At 39.8% G+C, this 17,437-nt stretch overlaps 1 protein-coding gene across 1 annotated transcript in view; it reads left to right on the top strand.

The window, feature by feature from the left end:
- Positions 1–6,820: 6,820 nt before the first annotated feature.
- The window catches only part of FAM169A (family with sequence similarity 169 member A), a gene marked incomplete at its 3' end in the record, with an annotated part of 66,157 nt that continues 55,540 nt past the window's right edge, over positions 6,821–17,437 (top strand). The window contains exon 1 of the mRNA XM_081279953.1: positions 6,821–7,059. The remainder of the gene's footprint in view (positions 7,060–17,437) is intronic.

Raw genomic sequence — 17,437 nt, 5'->3', positions numbered from 1 at the left:
TGGATGTCCCACCCAGATGTCCCATAAGTACATAAAATTCTACATAAACAAAAGGGAATTCATGAATTTAACTCCCCTCCCATTCTCCTTCTAAAGGAATTCCTATTTCAATAAATAACAACACTATGTATCCAGTGGCTGGAGCCAGAAATGTAGCAGGCTTCCCTGTTACATTGAACATTCTGCCAAGTCCTTGATTTGACCTTCTACTTTTGAGCTCTTTACTTTTCTCCATCCTCACTGTCACTTCTAGACCACACTGCCATTTCTTTGCTAACATACAAATGTGGTCCTATCACTCTGAAATTTGAATTCCTTAAATGGCTCCCTATTGTCTTGGACTTATGTCCATGTTCCTTACCATGGCCTATCAGGACTTTTAAAAAGAAGATAACTGGTCTTACTGGTCATGGTTGCTCACTCCTGTAATCCCAGCAGCTCAGGAGGCTGAGGCAAGAGGATTGCGATTTCAAAGCCAGCCTCAGCAAAAGCAAGGCCCTAAGCAACTCACTGAGACCATGTCTCTAAATAAAATACAAAATAGGGCTGGGGATGTGGCTCAGTGCTCAAGTGCCCCTGAGTTCAATCCCTGGTACTGAGAAACTGATGTGACTCCATTTTTGAGAAACCAGCTTCTACCTCAAGGCCTGTCCTCAGGAAAGGGGCATGACTCTTGTCCTGGGAAAAAAACACAGAGCACTCCTAAGCACATACCCACCCTGCTGAGTTGTTTGTCTGTAAATAACAGGAGAAATCTGCTGCACCAGGTGTCCCTGAATCAGTTAAGCTAGGTGAGGACCCATAGCAACCCCCTAGCAACCTCCAATCAGCATAAGACAGGGAAAATACCTGGGATGTCAAATGACCCCCCAGTAGTTTATGGTGGTTGATAACATGTTTGGAAACCATGTAGTTTAGCACGTATACCCCTTGTGGCCTAAACCAATCAGTTCAAAGGAATCCCCCTCTTGAACTAACCAATCACCCCTACCCAACTTGTTTCCGCCAGTGAATGTGCTAATCAATGTTAAGTGTTGTTGTTTGATTTTCCTGTGGTATGGGATGATTTGCTGTGTGATGTTATGATGCATAGAGTATCCCCCCAAACCTATAAAATCTCACTCAACAAAGGACCAGGACTCACTCCCTGGGACCCTTGTGAATCCAGGCTCGAACTTGCAATAAAGACTCTTATGTGATTGCATTGGATTTGGCACCTGGAGGTCTATTGGGGTCCCCCAAATCTGTCATTACAGTACCAAAAACAAAAAAAAACAGATAGATAATTGGTCTCGCCTGTTTCTCCAGCTTCATTTCTTGACATCCCACACTCTGCTATAAGCCATCATTCCACCGGCCAAGTTCTTATTGGCTCTACCCATCCTGTTCATCACATTATCCTAGCACAGGATCTATCCATCTAGCATAGTGTCTGGCATAACAGACATTTCAAAAGCCATGTGTTTAAAAAAGCAGAAACATAGTATGGCAATGTTTTAATATAAATACTTTCTAGAAGCTGGATATGCAATGGTTGAGAAACTGTATAGTTAAGCCAATAATCCAGTCTCTAAAAGTGTAGAGTAATTCAGAACAAGGGTCAAATTCCTTCTCCACAAACTTAGGTCAAATTCTTTACCTCTATAAATCTGTTTCCTCACCTGTAAAATGAGGATAATATACTCTACCTTAAATTAGACATTTTGAAGATCAACTAAGATCCCTAACCTAAGTGCAATATTTAGAACCTCTGGTATAAAAGTGTTTGATAAATGTAGTCCAATGATCATGACAATGGTGATCAGGATACATCACCTCCATACAGGGGTTCTGCTTTACATACCAAACTGTTACAGGGTGCGTAGTTTTTCCAATAAGACTTGCAGTTTGCTATAAGCAATTTTTAAAATGCCTCTGGTTGCATGCAATAATATAGGTGAGATTTTTTATTTCTTTGATTAATAGCAGTATACCTAATATAATATATTCAAGGTATTTGCACATTTTGACTTTCTTTTGAAAAAAGTTCCAGTGATATCTTTGTGCACTTAACTTTTTTTCTTCTGACAAGATTCCTTTGAATAAATTTACAGGAATGATATGATAGGTAATATATTTGCATTTTCATCATTTTCACATGTATTGCCAGGTTTCTGTCTATAATATAGACTACGTAATTTTAGAATCCAGTCTACACTCTGATTCTTTGTCTTGCTTTTAACTAAAAATGAAAGGTGTAGCTGGGTGCAGTGGTGCATACCTGTAATCCCAGTGGCTTGGGAGTCTGATCATGAGTTCAAAGCCAGGCTCAGCAATTTAGTGAGGTCCTAAGCAACTCAGTGAGACTTTGTCTCTAAATAAAATGTAAAAAAAGGATGGGCTGGGGTACTGGCTCAGTGACAGAGCACATGCCTACCATGTCTGAGGCACTGGGTTCAATTCCCAGCACCACATATAAATAAATGAATAAAATAAAGGTCCATCAATGTCTAAAAAATATTTTTTAAAAAAGGGGGGCTGGGGGGCTGGGGATGTGGCTCAAGTGGTAGCGTGCTTGCCCGGCATGTGTGCGGCCTGGGTTCAATCCTCAGCACCACATACAAACAAAGATGTTGTGTCCGCTGAAAACTAAAAATAAATATTAAAATTTCAAAAAAAAAGGGGGGGTGGGCTGGGGATGTGGCTCAGTGGTTCAGTGCCTCTGGGTTTAATCCCCAGTACCAAAATAAATAAATAAAGGTATAATTACATTTTTTTTGGTTTATTCTTTATCTACTTGGTATGGTGATGACTTATAGTAACTTGTTCTGGACTCTTGCAGTCATTTGAAATCCTTTCTCCCAGTAATATTGGAGACTAACTGAAGCAATGTCTGAGATGAATAATGCACTATGCGAAGAACCAGAAGATATTCTTTTCATAGACAGAGATCTGTATGTCTTCATCAAACCCTAGGTAGGTGAGGCAAAGGGCAGTTGTCTAATATAAGAGCAAAATCAAAGGATACTATGTGTGTAGGACATAGATACTACAGAAGGGTGCTTTTCCCCCCCCTTAGCTATATGAAGAAACAGTTTTAAACTTTGAATATTAGCTAGGATTGCAATTGCTAGCAAGCAACAAATAGGACAGCAGGTCCATGATATCATTATTGTCCCAGGTTCCCATCTCTGGCCTCCAGCATGCTTAGTAGATAAATTTCATTCTCAGGATCACAAAATGGTCACTCTGCTCCCAGACCTGGTAGGAAGGAGGAGAAAGTACAAAAGGCAGTTATATGCCACTTGAGTCCTTCCATCCATCCTTCCTTCTTTCTTTCCAGGAAAGCAAAAACTTTCTTGGAATCCATTCTAATCACCCTTTGCTTACATCTCATTGGCTAAAATGACCATATTGCTATCACAGTTGCAGGAGGAGCCTGGGGAGGAAAACAGTCTCTAAGTGGGGCACATTGCCACGCTGAATGAAATTGAATGTCTTAAAAAACAGGAGAAGAGATAACTAGATAATTTGTAGTATTTATAGTGGATGTAAATCTGAATGTAATTTTTTTATTAGTAACATGGAACGTACCATGTTCTTTCTCTTCAACCCCAACTAAACTTACCGGGGCTGGGGATGTGGCTCAAGCGGTAGCGCGCTCGCCTGGCATGCCGCACGTGCGGACCGGGTTCGATCCTCAGCACCACATACCAACAAGGATGTTGTGTCCGCCGAGAACTAGAAAATAAATATTGAAAATTCTCTCTCTCTCTCTCTCTCTCTCTCTCTCTCTCCTCTCTCTTAAAAAAAAATAAATGTTTTTTAAAAAAAATTAAAAAAATAAACTTACCAAGGACTCTGTCCTTAAACTTTCTTCAAAGGCAAAAGAAATAAATGCAGCTGGGCTTCTCAAACCTGTTATTTTTCTTGTTTTTCAGATTCTTCTTCTCCCATGCATAGTATTACTCAGGAATTTGAAATCTGAAGATATTAATAATTGACAGAGAAAACCAAGTCAGAAAACTGCTTTGAATCCTGAAAGTATTACTGTTTCCTTATACAATAGGGGAAGATATAAAGCATTCTTCTTTTAATGCTAGGAGAAATGATTGTTTTCTCGGTTTCTCATTACCACCACTGAGAGTATTAGTTCATTAGTTGGTTGATTGGCAGATAATATAGATCTAGAAGTCTCTGGGCTGCCTCAGTCATCAAAACTTTCTTAATGTGATTTTAAGAATTTATTTTTATTTATTTATTTATTTTTTAAAAGCATACTATCATTTATTTTATTTTATTTTTTAATTTTATTGTGTGTTTTTAATATTGTAGGAAACTAGAGGGTTATTTTTTTTTGAGAGAGAGGGGAGGGGGAGATAATTTTTTAATATTTGTTTTTTAGTTCTCTGTGGACACAACATCTTTGTATGTGGTGCTGAGGATTGAACCCGATCCACAAGCATGCCAGAGGAGCGCGCTACCGCTTGAGCCACAACCCCAGCCTGATTTTAAGAATTTAAAACATATATAAAGGATCCCAATTCTACCCTATTATGTTTCAAAATAATAAATAAATAAATAAAAGGGCTGAGCATGTAGCTCAGTGGTTAAGTGCCTCTGGGTTCAATTCCCAGATTCCTCCCCCTCAAAAAAATTAACCATGATTTTAGTTATTAGGAATTCCTCATCCCCAGTATAACTAAAGGGCTCTTTTTTGAATTATCTGTATAAACACCAAAATCCAGTGTTGTGACAACTCTTATTTAAGATGGTTCCATTGTTATTTAAACATATAATAAAAATGCAATGAAAATTCTTAACATGTTTCCTTCTGCTTACACCATAACAATTAAAGCAAGCATATGCAAAAACAAACAAAAAAGCAATAACCTTTTTCATCCTTTACAAACTTTTCAGATGAAAGCCTCAAAGCATTTTTCAAAATATTTAGATAGTGATTTACAGCATGTAATAATCTGATAAAGACCCATTTTTTAGCCCCTCCCCACTAAGATTTAATATATCTCAGGCAAAGAGGGAAGTAAATGGTGACTTTTTTTTTTTTTTAAACTCTTAAAGCAGGGTCATGTTACAAGTAGAGAAAAGAGGATTCAGATAGTGCCCTAATAGAAGATGGGTCGTTGATTCACATAGGCAAGAGAGAGAACTTCTTGAGTAGGTCTAAACAGGATGGTTGCTCTAGGAAGGGGGCTGGGTTTAGCTACCCTGACATGTGCTGTTGAACCCAGTCTTTTGTCTAGCTGGGTGAACTAGTTCTGAGTCCTACTAGAGGGACCAGACATTTGGGAGCAAGGTCTGCAGGGGACAAATTAACAAAGGTTTCTAAAAGAATGGCTAAAAGCCAACCACATATTGGCATTTCAAACTTTATAAACAAGGCACATTTGCTAGCTTTACACTAAGACCTGAGGTTTCAAAACCCACAGGGAATAGTTTACCTGCCAAAAAACCATTATCTTTCCAAAATGGCAATTGTTTGGGATTACCCAGTGAACTCCTTACATACAGCTTTAGAAATATGTTCAGAAATTATGTAACTTCATTCTTCCATGATTAGCTGTGGATAGAACTATTCAAAATTCTTGTTCAATTATGTCTAGCTCAGTTACGCTACACTAAAAATGGTAAATGTTTGATGTGTAATATTCAAGATCTCTAATTAAATATTACACTTTAAACACAATAGCTATAAGGTTGATTCTTACGTGCAACTAGGGGCAGAAAGCCCATTTGTAAAAACAACAACAAAATTGGAGACAAATATGGCTATGTCAAAAAGTATTTTTTGAGATATTTATTGATCTTACTGATCAGTAAATTTGTGAAACTTTGGCGTTGTGATTGCTGAATATATCCTGAGAATGATAAGCCATTTAAAACTTTTATATGGATGAACTGAAAATAACTCCATGGCCCTTGGACGATTAATTTTTTTTCCCCAGAGTTTATGTGTAAGAAGTCTTAAGATTATTCAAATAGAGTACTTTTTCTCAGCACATTTATTTAGTTAAACCATGCGTTCATTGCTTAAAGAAAATTGACCATGCTTTCAATGCTTGCCAGCTTATTTTTCCTCAGTGGGAGTGTAATTAGCAAAAAGGCCCTGGACCTCGTGGTGAAGTGAGGTGGGAGGATTAGGGGAGTAAACAAGAGTGGAGCCTTTTCTCCAGTCTAAGGATCGTTTATATTCATTAGGTTCTGAAATAGGAAAGGTCAACGTCGAAATTGATGGCTCCTTATCTCAAGATAAAGTCAGGGGTGTAGGACTTCTCCAGATTGTGACTGGAGTCCATGATATATTCTCTCCCTTGAGAGTTGCTAGGTGGCAGTGGGATGTTTAGGAGGGAGGTGTTGGGGCGGAGGGAGGTCCGGGGTCCTAGCAGGCGCCCTCAGCATCCGCGTCCCCAGGCCTTATCAGGCCCAGATGGCCGCGCCCACCAGGGGGAAATTTCTCGAGGTCCTGCTTGGGGCTGGAGGCGGAGTCGGCAGGGCTGTGCAAACGGGATTCTACAAAGTCTGACAATAAAGAAATACGCAAATTCAGCACCGTATCCCCCGCGGCTTATCGCATCTATTTTTATATAAGAGCCAAGGTCATTCTTTAACGCCAGGCCGTAGCCCTGAAGGGTAGCGCTGCCAGGTGACAGCGCCCGACGCGGGGAGGGGGTCACCTAGTCGTTCCCGGGCCTGTCTGGCGCACACCTGCGGGGCGGGCGCCTGACAGCCGGCCCGGAGGGAGGGAGGCTGGGCGGCGTCCCCGGCGCGGGGGAGGGGCCTCGTCGCGCGGGCTGACGGGGGGATTCGCGGTGGGCGCGGCTGCGAGGGCTGGAGGCGCTGCGGCGCGAGTGCGTCACGCCGGCGGAGGGCACGGTGGGCTGCGGCCGACCCGCGACGAGGAGCCCGGCGTCGCGGGCTAGGGGCAGAAGGCGCCGTACCCGCCCTGGCAGCGCGGCCGGGAATCGGCCGGGGGTCGCCAGCGAGCAGCCGCAGGCTCCATTCATTCGCGCGGCTCCGCCTCCTTGCTCGGGCACCGGCGGCTCGCAGGACGCGTCAGAGGTGAGTGCGCTGCCCGTCCCGGGGGGGGGGGCGAGTGAGGCTGAGTCTCCCGCGCCGACCCCACGTCCCCGTCCGCACCCGACCCCGCGCCCACCGGGCGGCGACTCAGGCCGCGAGCTGCGGGCGCCTCGCGGACTCGGTCCGGCGCAGGCCCGCGCGGCCGCCCGGGCCTGGGGCGCTTGTCCAGCTGGTGGCTGCCGGCGGGGGCCCGCAGGGTCGCGTGGCGCCCCCAGGTGCGCCGGCGTCCGCGTCGGCGCCACCATTTTGTGTGAGGGAATGCCTCCCTCGCCTGCCTTCGCTCGGCGGCGGTCGCATTCCGTGTCGCAGCTGCTGCTGGCGGAGCCCCCTCCCCTCCTACGCTTCCCACCTGGAGTCCGTGCGTTTTCGCTGACTGCCTGGGCGGGTGGAACGCAGAGCTGGTGAGGTGCGGAGCTTACGCGTGTGGGCTCGGGGTCTGCCGCGCAGGTGGCCTCCCAGGATGCTCTGACCACCCCCTTACCTTTAACTACTCTGCCCTACCGAGGTATTGTATGGAATCTGCCCCCTCTGGAATTCGGGTCACTGCAATCTTGTACTAATTTCGTTCTCAGCGGTCCGGTCCGTTATGCAGTTTTTGCAGAGGCCTATGCCTCTGGAAATGGAAGGATGAAACCTTGAGCCCTGGATGGTTTATGGCCCAGGGGTCTAGATTAGATTTGATCCCAGTATTGTCCTTGGGGAGAAATGATGAGACATTTCATCATTTCAGCTTCAGGAAGTTGGTTTGGGTATATAACCAGTAGATTCCAAGATAACCACCTGATGCAGGCCCCCTCCTCCTCTGGGAAATCCTTTCGAAGCCCAAATTTAAACGCTTCTTGTGGATGTTTGAGGGGGTTGGGAAGTGCTGAACGGGCTCCTAGAGGAAAAGTTTGGTGGTGCTCCCAACTGTTACACGATTCGTCATTGTCAAGATTTCTGAGAATTTGGTAATTCTTGTTTTGGTTCGTTGTTTTCTTGTGAACTTATTACTTAAGTACTTAGTGGATTATGTCTTCCCCATTGATATTTTATCTCTGCATCACAGACTGGGATTAACATCTGGAATGGAGGCTGTTGCATAATACCTAGATTTGAGCTCTGGAGGGAATTCTCCAAAATGAATTTGGGTTTGGTGTACCATATTTTTATTAATTTTTTTTTTTTTTGCGCATTGTAGGATGTAAAGGTAATCTTGGCGAACTCTGTTATTTTACAATGAAGTATTTACAAGAGGAAAGACTTTTAATGACTAATGTAGAATGGACCACACTCATTTGTATTTTTTTTTTTAAACCTTGTTTGGGGTTGGAGATAAGGAGTGAGAAGCACCTGGAAAAGCCCATTTGTAATAAGACTTTCAGTACAAACAGAGGTAACAGTCTTTCACAGGAAACTTGTAGTTGTTATAGTGTATTGTTTTTAAAATTTATGAGCTCATCAGTTTGGGAACTTAGAAATAGCTTATTTGAGTAGCGACATGGATTTTCCACGTGAATGATCATAAATTAGGATGTTTTGCCCATGGATTTTAGATTTTCAAAGGTTTCCTATTAGTCTGACTTTCGAAATAGTATTCAAATTGTTACAAGTAGTATCATTTCTTTAATAAATATATATTTTAAAAATATGTATTATTGTATATTGTTATTATTATTTAATAAGTATATATTAGAAAACTCTGAATTGGAGAAAACAAAGTATTTAATAATTGAATGCTTTTGAGTAAAATTATCACATTACTCTCCTTATAAAATTATCTTAACCTTTTTTTTTTTTCCTGTTCAGTCAGGGACCCTCCCATTAATTTTGTCTACAAACAAGTGATTGCATATCCTTTACCATCCATGGCATAATAAATACCATGCTTCCCATTAATGATATGTTTGCTCCATAGGGAGGATTACTGACTGTGGAAGGGTCCTTGACATTTAGTGATGTCTTGATATAGGGAATTTAAATAAGCAAAGACTACCTGCTCCAGATTGCCAGTGATCTGTCTGGCCCTATTGTAGGTCCTTGGGGAATGGGTTGTTCTGGCAAAGGCAGCTTGGAGTCAAACACAACTCTTACACCTTCACAGTGATTCTGTTACTATGGAAGTCAGAGAGGTTCATTGACTTGGAACAATTGTATTTCATTGACTTGGAATTTGGAAATGATGTTGGTGTTCTTATTATTTTTAAAGTAGGTTGAGATTTTGAGCATTATTTTACTACTTGAGAAATTGGAAGAAAAAAAATCTAATATTTTTCTCCATAAGCTCCTACCTAGATAGCTCTTCAAGTCTTGTTATGTTCAGTCCTCTGCCTAAAAATACAAAAAGATTTACTTTAAAAAAAAGTAATATGAGTATAAAATAATTAAATATTCAGGTGGAGGTTGAGAAATCTGTCAATGATTCTGTAGAAAGGATTGTTGGTTGGGTAGGAAGTTAAATGAGTATTCATATTCTGTCTTTTTTCTTTTATGATTCTAAGTGAAAAAAAAGGAATGGAGTGATGATTATTGTGTTCTCTTCACACACTGTTAGGCTTCTGCTTTGTTTATCTGGCCTTGAAATTTAAATTCTAAATTTGGTATGCCTCATTGGTAGAGGGATATTTCACAGTTCCTTCAAAGACAACAACTTAATGTAGAGTTCCATGAAGGGAAATATGTGCTTTAAAGATACTCAGGGAAAAACTGACAATTTACTAAAGACAGCATAAAATAATCATTAGACAGATGGAGTTTTAGAGCTGGTATATGAGGGCAGAGGTTGTGGCTCAATGGTAGAGTGCTCGCCTCCCACATGTGAGGCCCTGGGTTCGATCCTCAGCACCACATAAAAATAAATAAGTAAAATAGAGCAGGTATATGATACCTTAAGGTTAATGTACTGTAAATAAGGATCTTTTATTCATCTAGCTTAAGGTATTACAAAATTTGTAACTACCTGGGTTTCATTCACATGGACTTTTTTTTTCTTTTCTTTTTTTTTTTTTTTTGTACTGGGGATTCACAAATGCCAGGCAAGTGCTGAGCTACATCCTCAGCCTCTGTATGTTTTTTTTTTTTTAATAGTTTTTTAGTTGTAGATGGAGACAATACCTTTATTTTATTTATTTTGATATGGTGCTGAGAATCGAATCCAGTGCCTCACACTTGCTAGGCAAGCGCTCTACCACTGAGCTACAACCCCAGTCCATGTACATTTTTTTAAGACTCATTTTGTTTAGTTTTATGCTAAGCCAAAGGTTGTATTTATTTACTCAACAAACATATGTTATAGGACACAAAGAAATAGGCCTTTCTATCATGTCTGTTGTTTAGAGAAGTAGTGTGGATTAAAATGTTAGAGGTTTTCTTAAAATTGAAATGTACAAAGAATTTTGAAAAATGAATGGGAACAAATCAGTTTTGTAAATTTCATTTTTTAAAAAAGTGTCAAATTGCATGTTGTCGTACTTTGTTACTTGTGAGGTATGAAAAGATTTTAATTTGGAAAATTCATTCTAGTAAGATTTTTTTTCTTTTTTGGTATTGGGGATTGAACCCAGGGGCACTCAACCACTGAGCCACATCCCCAGCCCATTTTTGTATTTTATTTACAGACAGGGTTTCCTGAGTTGCTTAGGGCCTAGCTAAATAGCTGAGGCTGGCTCTGAATCTCCACCTGCTCCCTTAGCCTCCTGAGCCACTGGGATTACAGGTGGGCACCACTGCACCGGCCTCAAGTAAGATTTTAACGTGAGCCAGACACTCTTGGTCTGGGGATCAAATCCTGAATGTGCTAGGTAATCTAGAAATTTGCTCTTATATGTGGGACATGCATTCAACACTCTCTCCTGTGAATGAACTTATCAAAGTGATATGGACATGGAGAAAATGGGTGCATTAATTCTGTCTGAATGAGTCCGGAAGGGCTTTACAAAATAACAGTTGAACTTGGTCTTGAACAATAGAAGAATGAGAATTTTCCAGAAGTTTTTGGAGGTGTGGGACATGATGAGAAATGGTCCCAGCAAACACTGTAGCAGTTACAACTGGTTTCCTTCCACAGCATTGAGGTCCAATGGTGGGTTGGAGCCTGCTTGTGAATAGATGTGTGTGACCTTATGAGTTTTGCTCAGCGATGATGGGAACCACTGATGGATTTTAGAAGAGTTGACAGGATTTTTTCTTTTTTAAAAAAATCATCCCAACAGCAATTGAAAGGCTATATTGTGATGAAGAAACCAGTTAGGAACTCTTGTGATCTCTGTAAGGCTCTGAAACAAGGCAGTGGCAGTGATAACAGGAGGGGCTAGTTCTAAGAGACATTTGCTGAAGTAGGAAGGCAGCATATTTGATGGAAAGGGCTGTGCTTAGGTGTCAGAAAAATTGGGTTCAAATCAGGGTATCAGGGTCCTGCTACTTATGGTTGTATAAATGTGGGACAGTTAGCTATGCTTTTTTGAGACTTGACTTTAGCTATAAAATGAGTGTGAGACATCCCTTGTAAGCATTTTCTAAAAAACTTTCTTTTGTACTTGCAGATGGACAGAATGCCTTTATTTTATTTGTTTATTTTTATGTGGTGCTAAGTATTGAACTCAGTGCTGTACACATGCTAGGCAAGTGCTCTGTTACTGAGCTACAGCCCCTATCCCCCACCCCACTTTTCTTTTCCTTTTTTTCACATATGAGAGAAAATATGTGACTCTTGACTTCTGAGTTTGGCTTATTTTGCTTAACATAATGTTCTCAAATTCCATACACTTTCCTGCATATGACATAATTACATTTTTCTTATTACTGAATAAAACTCCATTGAGTACATACACCACATTTTCTTTTATCCACTTGTTCTTGGACACCTAGGCTGATCCTATAATTTGGCTGTTTCGAATTGTGCTATTATAAACATGGATATGTATCACTGCAGTATGAATACTAATTCAGTAGAATAAATACTGAGGAGTAGTATAGCTGAGTCATGTGGTGGTTCCATGTCTTTTGAGGAACCTCCATACTGATTTCCATAGTGGCTGTACTAATTTACACTCCCTCCAACAGTGCAAAAGTGTTCCTTTTGTCTCTACAGTCTATCATTTATTATTGTTTGTATTTTTTTTGGGGGGGGTTATTGGGCATTGAACTCAGTGGCCAAGTGTCTCTGAGCCACATCCCAGCCCTATTTTTTGTATTTTATTTAAAGACAGGGTCTCACTGAGTTGCTTAGCACCTTGCTGAGTTGCTGAGGCTGACTTTGAACTTGTGTTCTTCCTTCCTCAGCCTTCCCAGCTGCTGGGATTACAGGCATGCACCACAGTGTCCAGCAATAGGCAATAGCTTATTTCTTTTATGCACTGAGTATTATTATTTATCCATTAACTGAAGGATATTTTAAGCAACTATGAATAAAGCTTCTATAGATAACTTGTTCTTTGGCTCTTTTAATGAACAAACTTTATTTTGATTCAGGGTATGCTGTCTTTTATATGAAAGTATGGCTAATGAGCTACTCTTGGCAGTAAAGTGGACATTTGGACTGCAATACACATTCTTTTACATAATTCACTTTTGGAAACATGGTCTATATGTTTTTATCATGTAGTGGCTAGAGATGTGGTTTCATGGTGTTTCAATGGTTTATCTGTAATTCTGAAATCCAAAAAGTTCTCGAAATTGTAAGCAACAAGTGATCCTCCTCCCAAGCCACTGGGATTATAGGCATGAGCCAGGATTCGTGGCTATTGTTTATATTTTTAATGATTGCCATTCTGACTAGATTGAGATGAAATATCAATGTAGTTCTGATTTGCATTTCCCTTATTGCTAATTATGTTGGACATTTGCTGGTTATTTGTAATTCTTCTTTTAAGAAGTGCCTGTGTAGTTCAGTTGCTCATTTATTAATTTGATTTTTAAAAAAGTTTTTTGAGGGCTGGGGATGTGGCTCAAGCGGTAGCGTGCTCACCTGGCATGCGTGTGGCCCGGGTTCGATCCTCAGCACCACATACCAACAAAGATGTTGTGTCCGCCGAGAACTAAAAAATAAATATTAAAAATTCTCTCTCTCTCTCTCTCTCTCTCTCTCTCTCTCTCTCTCCCCTCTCTCACTCTCTCTTTTAAAAAAAAAGTTTTTTTGAGTTCTTTATATATTCTGGATATTAGTCCTCTATCAGATCAAGTATATTGAAATGATTAGAAATAACATAATAACTCACTGCCTGACATCTGTGATCTGTATGTAATAATAACGTCATCAAATTTTGTTTATGGTGATGATAAATGGTTATGATCATAAAGGAAAGGAATGATTGAGTGTAGGATGATTCCAACAGGTCTTAGCATACAGTAGGGTCAATATATGTTTAGTTAACGTAGATTGTGGAAAGGGGAAGAAGAATTACGTTTAGAGAGGGAGAGATTCAACTTTGACATTATTTAGCATTTTCTGAGGAAGAATCTAGGTAGAGGTATGGAGTGAGCTGTTGCAAATAGAATAACTTCTGCCTGATTTATCTTTCTGGGTCTCAATTTTCTCATGTGTAAAAGAATAGTTAGAATCTATCTGAAAATGTTATTGACAGAATTAAATGTGATGACATATCTAAAGGAGAAGCTAGTATTATCTGTGACATTAGGCTACTTCTTAGAATCTAGTTCAGTGGTTCTCATCTATTTTTCTCCCTTTTATTAAAAAAATATTTTTTAGTTGTCAATGGATCTTTATTTTATTTATTTATATGTGGTGTTGAGAATCTAACCCAGGGCCTCACACATGCTAGGTATATGCTCTACCACTGAGCCACAACCCCAGCCTCTTTTTCTCCCTTTTGTTATCTCCTCACTACCACCCCATGCACAACATTTTGTTGAGGTACATTTCTAAGTAGTATTTTACTTTCTCATTTTAAAAATTAAGCTTTTGATGTGCATGAGAATGAAGTGTGGGGATATAGCTCAGTTGGTAGAGTGCTTGCCTTGCATGCACAAGGCCCTGGGTTCATTCCCCAGCACCACCACCAAAAAAAAATTAAGAAAACCTTTAGTCATTGCTATTGTTTATGTTAATATAGGGGAAATGTACTTTATTTGAAAAATTGAAATAATTCATGTTAGTCCCTTAATATGTATCCTCAGATAAACAGCCAATCTTATGTTAGATTTGGTACTGTTTTTTTTCACTATTTCTACTCATGAATGGAAAATATACGCAAAGTAGCAAAAAGCACTGAAATTTTAGGTGTTTTAATATTTGGCTTTGGAACATATAAAAATATTGACATTAATTTCATGAGAGAAGAAATTAAAACAATTCTGGAAAAATTTTGTCTGGACATATTAACTTTTTGTATCAGGGTGGCTTTCAAGAGTGGGGGAAAAAGCACATTTTATTTTATAATATGATTCATATAGTTTTACAGTTTCATGTACAAGTGACCTCAGTTGAAGTCTAGGGATTCTTGGTCCTGCTTTTCAGAACTGTCTCATATTGGCTTGGATGGAGTCAAGAGAAGTTCTTGTGCTTTTGAGAATACTGAAAATGGGAAGTTTCTCTGATCCTAGTTGGAAACAAACCAGCTATAACTAATAGTATTTCTTGCCTAGCTACTGGTTGGTCTATGTTTTTATGTAGTGTGATTCATTTGTGGGTGAAATCAGTTGTTGGGAAGTGCTAGTTCTCTTATGTTTTAAAGATTGGTAGAATATACTTTTTTTCATTTGCATATTAATTCTTCAGATATTTGAAGGGTAGCTTTCTTGCTACCCTTCAGCAAGAATTATTTTTCCCAATTTCTGTTCTTCATCTATAGTGCCATGGTTTAGAGCTTCTTGGCCACCTTGGTGTTTTCCATTGGAGGCATTCCAGTTTTTCAGTGTTGAGTTCTCTTATAATGTATCCTTGAGAAGGGGGTAAATATTGCAGAACTGGATCATCATAACACTGATAATGAAGCTCAATTCTGTATTTATTTTGCCTTAATTTTAAAAAAATTTGGTTATGTTTCATAATGAATCTAGTATCACTAGATATCAAGATCTTCTTTAGTAGTGGACATTTAAAAGACCAAATGAGGTCCTATGATGGATGCCTGTAATCCCAGCGACTCAGAAGGCCGAGATAAGGATTGTATTTTCAAGATGAACCTCAGCAACATATTGAGACCCTAAGGAGTTAGTGAGACCCTGTCTCAAAATAAAACATTAGGGCTAGGGATATAGCTCAGCTGGTAGAGTGTTTGCCTAGCATGCATAAAGCCCTGGGTTCAGTTCCCAGCACCACAAAAAACAAACAAACAAACAAACAAAAAAAGCAATAAAAAAGGACTGGGAGGGAAGCATGGGGCAGAGGCTTGGGGAGCTGAGGCAGGAGGATTGTGAGTTCAAACCCAGCCTTGGGAATTTAGCAAGGCCCTAGGCAATTTAGGTAGCTCCTGCACTAAATAAAACATAAAAAGGGCTGGGTATGTGATTCAGTGGTTAAGCACTCTCGGGTTCAATCCCTAGTTACACCACCCCCAAAACAAAAACAAAAACAAAAAAGCAAACCAAAAAGAAGCTACAAGAATTATAGTGAATTCTATTGTTTTCCTTAGCCCTTTTTATTTATTTTGGGCGGGGGGCTACTGGGGATTGAACTCTGAGGCACTTGACCACTGAGCCACAACCCCAGCCCTATTTTGTATTTTATTTTAGAGATAGGGTCTTGCTGAGTTGCTTAGTGCCTCACAGTTGCTGAGGCTGGCTTTGAACTCGTAATCCTCAGCCTCCTAAACTGCTGGGATTACAGGTGTGCACCACTGCGCTGGCTCTTTAGCTCTATTTTGAAGTAACTTGTTACGTATTTGGTAGGCATTTTGCTTTCTCAGATTTTATGTTCCCCTTCGTTTTTTAAGCTTAAGGGTTAAGATACTTGGCCTTGTTTTTGGTTGCCAGTTTGGGAGGTGGAGGTAAGGAAGATTGCCAAGTTCAAAGTTAGCCAGCCTCAGCAACTCAAGGCCCTAAGCAATTTAGTGAGACTCTTTCACAAAATAAAAAAAGGGTGGAAATGTGGCTCAATGGTTAAGCATCCTTGGGTCAATCCCTGGTACAAAAATAAATAAATAAATAAAATTAAAAAAAAAACCCTCAGAAAATGTATCTAGTGATTAGACTGATCAACAGTAGACAGTCTGAAGAAATTATTGCAAGGTTTTAAAAATCTTAACTCCTCAGGAGTTAGATTGGTTGTCTTCTATAATAATTGTATTTCACTTAGATACATTATGGTTCATATGACTTTTGGTTTTTACGGGGGAACCTGCACATCAGGTTAAAACTTACTGGAGATAGGTCTCTTAGGTTCCGAGCCTGCCTCTGCCCCTTGGGCAGTGTGCTTAAGTGCTCATCATCTGGAAAATGAGCATAGGAATGCCTGTCTCATAGGCTTGTTTTGAGGAATAAGTGAGATATGTAGGATGTTCAACCCTATACAAGGTAAGCAATCAGTAAATGGTGCTTCGCTTATCATCAGAACATACCTTCTGAGTTTAAAAAAATCCTTACAAATGAAATTTTGGCCCTTTGTAAATTAAGACCTTTCTTCCCAGCTTCGGTCTCTAAATAAGCTATAAGTGCTTTGAAGGAAAGTAATCAAGTGTAGAACTCTGTTATTAATTAGAAAGGAAATCAGAGATCATTCCTACTTTTTACACGTGTGGAAAAAAATGGTTTTGCTTTCCTGGAGTTTGAGCTTTGTAGAATAGACAAAAATGAATCACAGTTTTGTGTGTTAAGTATTGGTACATGATAAGTATATTAAAAGAAGTGTAGTCCACCCTCTTTTTCTATGGGTTCTGCATCTGCCCATTCAACCAAACTCCAGTCAGCAATATTTTGGGAAAAAATTTTGTCTATTGAACATGTACAGACTTTTTTCTTGTCATTTCCTAAACAGTATAATAAAACGACTATTTACATAGCTTTTAAATTGTATTCAGTATTTTATAATTTTTGTGGTGCTGGGAATTGAACCCAGGACCTCACAAATGCTAGGCAAGCGCTTTGCCACTGAGCTACACCCTGGTCCTTTATTTGGTATTACAAGTAATCTAGGGATGATTTAAAGTGTATCAGAGGATGTACATAATTATATGCAAATACCGTGCCATTTTATGTAAGGGACATAAGCATCTGTGGATATTTGGGATGGGATTGGGTCTGTGAACCAATTGACTGGACACTGAGGGACAAGTAAGTGTGGAGGGTCCTTAATGCCATTCAGTTCTTTCTGTCCATCCATGCTATACATGACTGCTACATAAATTGTCTTAAAGCATACTCTTGAATGTTTCTTCCCTTCTCAAGTTCCATTAACAGCCTTTTGCTTGTATAGCAAATAAAACCC

This window comes from Spermophilus citellus, assembly GCF_964194105.1.
Source record: "Spermophilus citellus genome assembly, chromosome: 1".
NCBI classification, from domain to species: domain Eukaryota; kingdom Metazoa; phylum Chordata; class Mammalia; order Rodentia; family Sciuridae; genus Spermophilus; species Spermophilus citellus.
Note: the sequence above shows the minus strand (reverse complement) of the source record. Positions and strands in the feature narration are given on the sequence as shown.